We start from the raw sequence: 9,279 nt of genomic DNA, 5'->3' as shown, positions 1-9,279 counted from the left end.
GTGTGTGTGTGTATACCCCAATGTATACTGCGTGTGTATATATACCCCAATGTATACAGTGTGTGTATATACCCCAATGTATACAGTGTGTGTTTGCATATACCTCTATGTATACTGCATGTGTGTATATATCCCAATGTATACTGCGTGTGTATATATACCCCAATGTATTCAGTGTGTGTGTGTGTATACCCCAATATATAATGTGTGTGTGTGTATACCCCAATGTATACAATGTGTGCATATCCCAATGTATACTGCGTGTATATATACCCCAATGTATAAAGTGTGTGTATATATACCCCAATGTATTCAGTGTGTGTGTACCCCAATGTATACTACGCGTGTGTCGCGCGTGTATATACCCCAATGTATACTGCGCTTGTGTTTATACCCCAATGTATACAATGTGTGTGTATATACCCCAATGTATACAGTGTGTGTGTGTATACCCCAATGTATACTGCGTGTGTGTGTATATACCCCAATGTATACTGCGTGTGTATATATACCCCAATGTATTCAGTGTGTGTGTGTATATACCCCAATGTATACAGTCTGTGTGTATACCCCAATGTATACAGTGTGTGTGTGTGTGTGTATACCCCAATGTATACACTGTGTGTGTGTATACCCAATGTATACAGTGTGTATACCCCAATGTATACAGTGTGTGTATATATACCCCAATGTATACAGTGTGTATCTACCCCAATGTATACAGTGTGCGTGTGTATACCCCAATGTATAGTGTGTGTGTATACCCCAATGTATAGTGTGGGTGTATACCCCAATGTATAGTGTGTGTATATATCCCAATGTATACAGTGTGTGTGTGTATATACCCCAATGTATACAGTGTGTGTGTATACCCCAATGTATAGAGTGTATGTGTATATACCCCAATGTGTATAGTGTGTGTATACCCCAATGTATACTGGCCGTGTGTATATACCCCAATGTATACAGCGTGTGTGTATATATACCCTAAAGTATTCCGTGTGTGTGTGCACCCCAATGTAAACTGCGCATGTGTATATACCCCAATGTATACAATGTGTGTGTGTGTATATATACCCCAATGTATATTGCGTGTCTATATATACCCCAATGTATACTGCATGTGTATACATATCCCAATGTATTCAGTGTGTGTGTTTATACCCCAATGTATTCAATGTGTGTGTGTGTGTACCCCAATGTATACAGTGTGTGTATACCCCAATGTATGTTGTGTGTGTGTATACCCCAATGTATACAGTGTGTGTATACCCCAATGTATACAGTGTATGTGTATATACCTGAATGTATTCAATGTGTGTACCCCAATGTATACGGCGCATGTGTATATACCCCAATGTATACAGTGTGTGTGTATATACCCCAATGTATACAGTGTGTGTATATCCCAATGTATACTGCATGTGTATATATAACCCCAATGTTTACAGTGTGTGTGTATATACCCCAATGTATTCAGTGTGCGTGTGTGTATATACCCCAATGTATAGTGTTTGTGTGTGTATACCCCAATGTATACAGTGTGTGTGTGTATACCCCCATGTATACAGTGTGTGTATACCCCAATGTATAATGTGTGTGTGTATACCCCAATGTATACAGTGTGTGTATACCCCAATGTATACAGTGTATGTGTATATACCTGAATGTATTCAATGTGTGTACCCCAATGTGTACGGCGCATGTGTATATACCCCAATGTATACAGTGTGTGTGTATATACCCCAATGTATACAGTGTGTGTGTGTATATCCCAATGTATACTGCATGTGTATATATACCCCAATGTTTACAGTGTGTGTGTATATACCCCAATGTATTCAGTGTGCGTGTGTGTATATACCCCAATGTATAGTGTTTGTGTGTGTATACCTCAATGTATACAGTGTGTGTGTGTATACCCCAATGTATACAGTGTGTGTATACCCCAATGTATACAGTGTGTGTATACCCCAATGTATACACTGTGTGTGTGTATACCCCAATGTATACAGTGTGTGTGTGTATACCCCAATGTATACAGTGTGTGTATATACCCCAACGTATACAGTGTGTGTGTATATACCCCAATGTATACAGTGTGTGTGTATATACCCCAATGTATTCAGTTTGGGTGTATATACCCCAATGTATACAGTGTGTGTGTGTATATCCCAATGTATACTGCATGTGTATATATACCCCAATGTATTCAGTGTGTGTGTATATACCCCAATGTGTACAGTGTGCATACCCCAATGTATACTGCGCATGTGTATATACCCCAATGTATACAGTATGTGTGTATATACACCAATGTATACTGCGTGTGTGTATATATATATAAATATGCACAATGTAAACTGCGCCTGTGTATATAACCCAATGTATACAGTGTGTGTGTGTATATACCCAATGTGTACTGCGTGTATATATATATATATACAATGTATACTGCACATGTGTATATACCCCAATGTATAGTGTGTGTGTATATACCCCAATGTATTCAGTGTGTGTGTGTGTATATACCCCAATGTATACATTGTGTGTGTATATACCCCAATGTATACAGTGTGTGTGTATACCCCAATGCATACAGTGTGTGTGTATACCCCAATGTATACCGTGTGTGTATACCCCAATGTATACAGTGTGTGTATATCCCAATGTATACAGTGTGTGTATCCTCCAATGTATACAGTGTGTGTGTGTGTGTGTGTATACCCAATGTATACGGTGTGTGTGTGTATACCCCAATGTATACTGCGTGTGTATATATACCCCAATGTATACAGTGTGTGTATATACCCCAATGTATACAGTGTGTGTGTGCATATACCTCTATGTATACTGCATGTGTGTATATATCCCAATGTATACTGCGTGTGTATATATACCCCAATGTATTCAGTGTGTGTGTGTATATGCCCCAATATATAATGTGTGTGTGTATACCCCAATGTATACAATGTGTGTATATCCCAATGTATACTGCGTGTATATATACCCCAATGTATAAAGTGTGTGTATATATACCCCAATGTATTCAGTGTGTGTGTACCCCAATGTATGCTACGCGTGTGTCGCGTGTGTATATACCCCAATGTATACTGCGCTTGTGTTTATACCCCAATGTATACAATGTGTGTGTATATACCCCAATGTATACAGAGTGTGTGTGTATACCCCAATGTATACTGCGTGTGTGTGTATATACCCCAATGTATACTGCTTGTGTATATATACCCCAATGTATTCAGTGTGTGTGTGTATATACCCCAATGTATACAGTCTGTGTGTATACCCCAATGTATACAGTGTGTGTGTGTGTATACCCCAATGTATAAAGTGTGTGTGAATATACCCAATGTATACAGTGTGTATACCCCAATGTATACAGTGTGTGTGTGTATACCCCAATGTATACAGTGTGTATCTACCCCGATGTATACAGTGTGCATGTGTATACCCCAATGTATAGTGTATGTGTATACCCCAATGTATAGTGTGGGTGTATACCCCAATGTATAGTGTGTGTGTGTATATATCGCAATGTATACAGTGTGTGTGTGTATATACCCCAATGTATACAGTGTATGTGTATATACCCCAATGTGTATAATGTGTGTATACCCCAATGTATACTGGCCGTGTGTATATAACCCAATGTATACAGCGTGTGTGTATATATACCCTAAAGTATTCCGTGTGTGTGTGCACCCCAATGTAAACTGCGCATGTGTGTATACCCCAATGTATACAATGTGTGTGTGTGTATATATACCCCAATGTATATTGCGTGTCTATATATACCCCAATGTATACTGCATGTGTATACATATCCCAATGTATTCAGTGTGTGTGTATATACCCCAATGTATTCAATGTGTGTGTGTGTATACCCCAATGTATACAGTGTGTGTGTACCCCAATGTATGATGTGTGTGTGTATACCCCAATGTATACAGTGTGTGTATACCCCAATGTATACAGTGTATGTGTATATACCTGAATGTATTCAATGTGTGTACCCCAATGTATAGGGCGCATGTGTATATAGCCCAATGTATACAGTGTGTGTGTATATACCCCAATGTATACAGTGTGTGTGTATATCCCAATGTATACTGCATGTGTATATATAACCGCAATGTTTACAGTGTGTGTGTATATACCCCAATGTATTCAGTGTGCGTGTGTGTATATACCCCAATGTATAGTGTTTGTGTGTATACCCCAATGTATACAGTGTGTGTGTGTATACCCCAATGTATACAGTGTGTGTATACCCCAATGTATAATGTGTGTGTGTATACCCCAATGAATACAGTGTGTGTATACCCCAATGTATACAGTGTATGTGTATATACCTGAATGTATTCAATGTGTGTACCCCAATGTATACGGCGCATGTGTATATACCCCAATGTATGCAGTGTGTGTGTATATACCCCAATGTATACAGTGTGTGTGTGTATATCCCAATGTATGCTGCATGTGTATATATACCCCAATGTTTATAGTGTTTGTGTGTGTATATACCCCAATGTATTCAGTGTGCGTGTGTATACCCCAATGTATACAGTGTGTGTATACCCCAATGTATACAGTGTGTGTATACCCCAATGTATACACTGTGTGTGTGTATACCCCAATGTATAGTGTGTGTGTGTATACCCCAATGTATACAGTGTGTGTATATACCCCAATGTATACAGTGTGTGTGTATATACCCCAATGTATACTGTGTGTATATATATATCCCAATGTATTCAGTGTGGGTGTATATACCCCAATGTATACAGTGTGTGTGTGTATATCCCAATGTATACTGCATGTGTATATATACCCCAATGTATTCAGTGTGTGTGTATATACCCCAATGTGTACAGTGTGCATACCCCAATGTATACTGCGCATGTGTATATACCCCAATGTATACAGTGTGTGTGTATATACCCCAAAGTATACAGTGTGTGTATATCCCAATGTATACTGCATGTGTATATATAACCCCAATGTTTACAGTGTGTGTGTATATACCCCAATGTATTCAGTGTGCGTGTGTGTATATACCCCAATGTATAGTGTTTGTGTGTGTATACCTCAATGTATACAGTGTGTGTATACCCCAATGTATACAGTGTGTGTGTGTGTACCCCACTGTATACAGTGTGTGTGTATATCCCAATGTAAACAGTGTGTGTCTACCCCAATGTGTACAGTGTGTGTATACCCTAATGTATACACTGTGTGTGTGTATACTCCAATGTATACAGTGTGTGTGTGTATACCCTAATGTTTACAGTGTGTGTGTATATACCCCAATGTATACAGTGTGTGTGTGTGTACCCCAATGTATACTGCGCATGTGTATATACCCCAATGTATTCAGTGTGTGTGTATATACCCCAATGTATACAGTGTGTGTGTGTATATCCCAATGCATATAGTGTGTGTGTATACCCCAATGTATACAGTGTGGGTATACCCCAATGTATACAGTGTGTGTATACCCCAATGTATACAGTGTGTGTATACCCCAATGTATACAGTGTGTGTATCCCCCAATGTATACAGTGTGTGTGTGTATACCCCGATGTATACAATGTGTGAGTGTATACCTCAATGTATATGGTGTGTGTATACCCCAATGTATACTGCGTATGTGTATATACCCCAATGTATACAGTGTGTGTATATACCCCAATGTATACAGTGTGTGTGTATGCCTCAATGTGTACTGCATGTGTATATATATCCCAATGTATTCAGTGTGTGTGTATATACCCCAATGTATTCAGTGTGTTTGTGTGTATACCCCAATGTATACAGTGTGTGTATACCCCAATGTATAATGTGTGTGTATACCCCAATGTATACAGTGTGTGTGTATACCCCAATGTATTCAGTGTGTGTGTATATCCCAATATATACTGCATGTGTAAATATACCCCAATGTATACAGTGTGTGTGTATATACCCCAATGTATTCAGTGTGCGTGTGTGTATATACCCCAATGTATAGTGTTTGTGTGTGTGTGTATACCCCACTGTATACAGTGTGTGTGTATACCCCAATGTACACAGTGTGTGTCTACCCCAATGTATACAGTGTGTGTATACCCCAATGTATACACTGTGTGTGTATACTCCAATGTATACAGTGTGTGTGTGTATACCCTAATGTATACAGTGTGTGTGTATATACCCCAATGTATACAGTGTGTGTGTGTGTGTACCCCAATGTATACTGCGCATGTGTATATACCCCAATGTATACAGTGTGTGTGTATATACCCCAATGTATACAGTGTGTGTGTGTATATCCCAATGCATATAGTGTGTGTGTATACCCCAATGTATACAGTGTGGGTATACCCCAATGTATACAGTGTGGGTATACCCCAATGTATACAGTGTGTGTATACCCCAATGTATACAGTGTGTGTATACCCCAATGTATACAGTGTGTGTATCCCCCAATGTATAATGTGTGTGTGTATACCCCAATGTATACAGTGTGTGTATACCCCAATGTATACAGTGTATGTGTATATACCTGAATGTATTCAATGTGTGTACCCCAATGTATACGGCGCATGTGTATATACCCCAATGTATACAGTGTGTGTGTATATACCCCAATGTATACAGTGTGTGTGTGTATATCCCAATGTATACTGCATGTGTATATATACCCCAATGTTTATAGTGTTTGTGTGTGTATATACCCCAATGTATTCAGTGTGCGTGTGTATACCCCAATGTATACAGTGTGTGTATACCCCAATGTATACGGTGTGTGTATACCCCAATGTATACACTGTGTGTGTGTATACCCCAATGTATACAGTGTGTGTGTGTATACCCCAATGTATACAGTGTGTGTATATACCCCAATGTATACAGTGTGTGTGTGTATACCCCAATGTGTACAGTGTGCATACCCCAATGTATACTGCGCATGTGTATATACCCCAATGTATACAGTATGTGTGTATATACACCAATGTATACTGCGTGTGTGTATATATATAAATATGCACAATGTAAACTGCGCCTGTGTATATAACCCAAAGTATACAGTGTGTGTGTGTATATACCCCAATGTGTACTGCGTGTATATATATATATACAATGTATACTGCACATGTGTATATACCCCAATGTATAGTGTGTGTGTATATACCCCAATGTATTCAGTGTGTGTGTGTATATACCCCAATGTATACATTGTGTGTGTATATACCCCAATGTATACAGTGTGTGTGTGTATACCCCAATGCATACAGTGTGTGTGTATACCCCAATGTATACCGTGTGTGTATACCCCAATGTATACAGTGTATGTATACCCCAATGTATACAGTGTGTGTATCCTCCAATGTATACAGTGTGTGTGTGTGTGTATACCCAATGTATACAGTGTGTGTGTGTATACCTCAATGTATACAGTGTGTGTATACCCCAATGTATACAGTGTGTTTATATACCCCAATGTATACAGTGTGTGTGTATACCCCAATGTATACTGCATGTGTATATATATCCCATTGTATTCAGTGTGTGTGTATATACCCCAATGTATTCAGTGTGTGTGTGTGTATACCCCAATGTATAGTGTTTGTGTGTGTATACCTCAATGTATACAGTGTGTGTATATCCCAATGTATACAGTGTGTGTGTGTATACCCCAATGTATACAGTGTGTGTATATCCCAATGTATAATGTGTGTGTGTATACCCCAATGTATACAGTGTGTGTATACCCCAATGTATACAGTGCATGTGTATATACCTGAATGTATTCAATGTGTGTACCCCAATGTATACGGCGCATGTGTATATACCTCAATGTATACAGTGTGTGTGTATATACCCCAATGTATACTGCGTGTGTATAAATATATCCCAATGTATTCAGTGTGTGTGTATATACCCCAATGTATACACTGTGTGTGTGTATATCCTAATGTATACTCCATGTGTATATATACCCCAATGTTTACAGTGTGTGTGTATATACCCCAATGTATTCAGTGTGCGTGTGTGTATATACCCCAATGTATAGTGTTTGTGTGTGTATACCCCACTGTATACAGTGTGTGTGTGTATACCCCAATGTATACAGTGTGTGTCTACCCCAATGTATACAGTGTGTGTATACCCCAATGTATACACTGTGTGTGTGTATACTCCAATGTAAACAGTGTGTGTGTGTATACCCTAATGTATACAGTGTGTGTGTATATACCCCAATGTATACAGTGTGTGTGTGTGTACCCCAATGTATACTGCGCATGTGTATATACCCCAATGTATACAGTGTGTGTGTGTATATCCCAATGCATATAGTGTGTGTGTATACCCCAATGTATACAGTGTGGGTATACCCCAATGTATACAGTGTGGGTATACCCCAATGTATACAGTGTGTGTATACCCCAATGTATACAGTGTGTGTATACCCCAATGTATACAGTGTGTGTATCCCCCAATGTATACAGTGTGTGTGTGTATACCCAATGTATACAATGTGTGTGTGTATACCTCAATGTATATGGTGTGTGTATACCCCAATGTATACTGCGTATGTGTATATACCCCAATGTATACAGTGTGTGTATATACCTAATGTATACAGTGTGTGTGTATACCTCAATGTGTACTGCATGTGTATATATACCCCAATGTATTCAGTGTGTGTGTATATACCCCAATGTATACTGCGTGTGTGTATAGATATAAATATGCACAATGTAAACTGCGCCTGTGTATATAACCCAATGTATACAGTGTGTGTGTGTATATACCCCAATGTGTACTGTGTGTATATATATATATATACAATGTATACTGCACATGTGTATATACCCCAATGTATAGTGTGTGTGTATATACCCCAATGTATTCAGTGTGTGTGTGTATATACCCCAATGTATACATTGTGTGTGTATATACCCCAATGTATACAGTGTGTGTGTGTATACCCCAATGCATACAGTGTGTGTATACCCCAATGTATACCGTGTGTGTATACCCCAATGTATACAGTGCGTGTATACCCCAATGTATACAGTGTGTGTATCCTCCAATGTATACAGTGTGTGTGTGTGTATACCCCAATGTATACAATGGTGTGTGTATACCTCAATGTATACAGTGTGTGTATACCCCAATGTATACAGTGTGTGTATATACCCCAATGTATACAGTGTGTGTGTATACCCCAATGTATACTGCATGTGTATATATATCCCAATGTATTCAGTG

This window comes from Carcharodon carcharias, assembly GCF_017639515.1.
Source record: "Carcharodon carcharias isolate sCarCar2 chromosome 39 unlocalized genomic scaffold, sCarCar2.pri SUPER_39_unloc_2, whole genome shotgun sequence".
NCBI classification, from domain to species: domain Eukaryota; kingdom Metazoa; phylum Chordata; class Chondrichthyes; order Lamniformes; family Lamnidae; genus Carcharodon; species Carcharodon carcharias.
Note: the sequence above shows the minus strand (reverse complement) of the source record.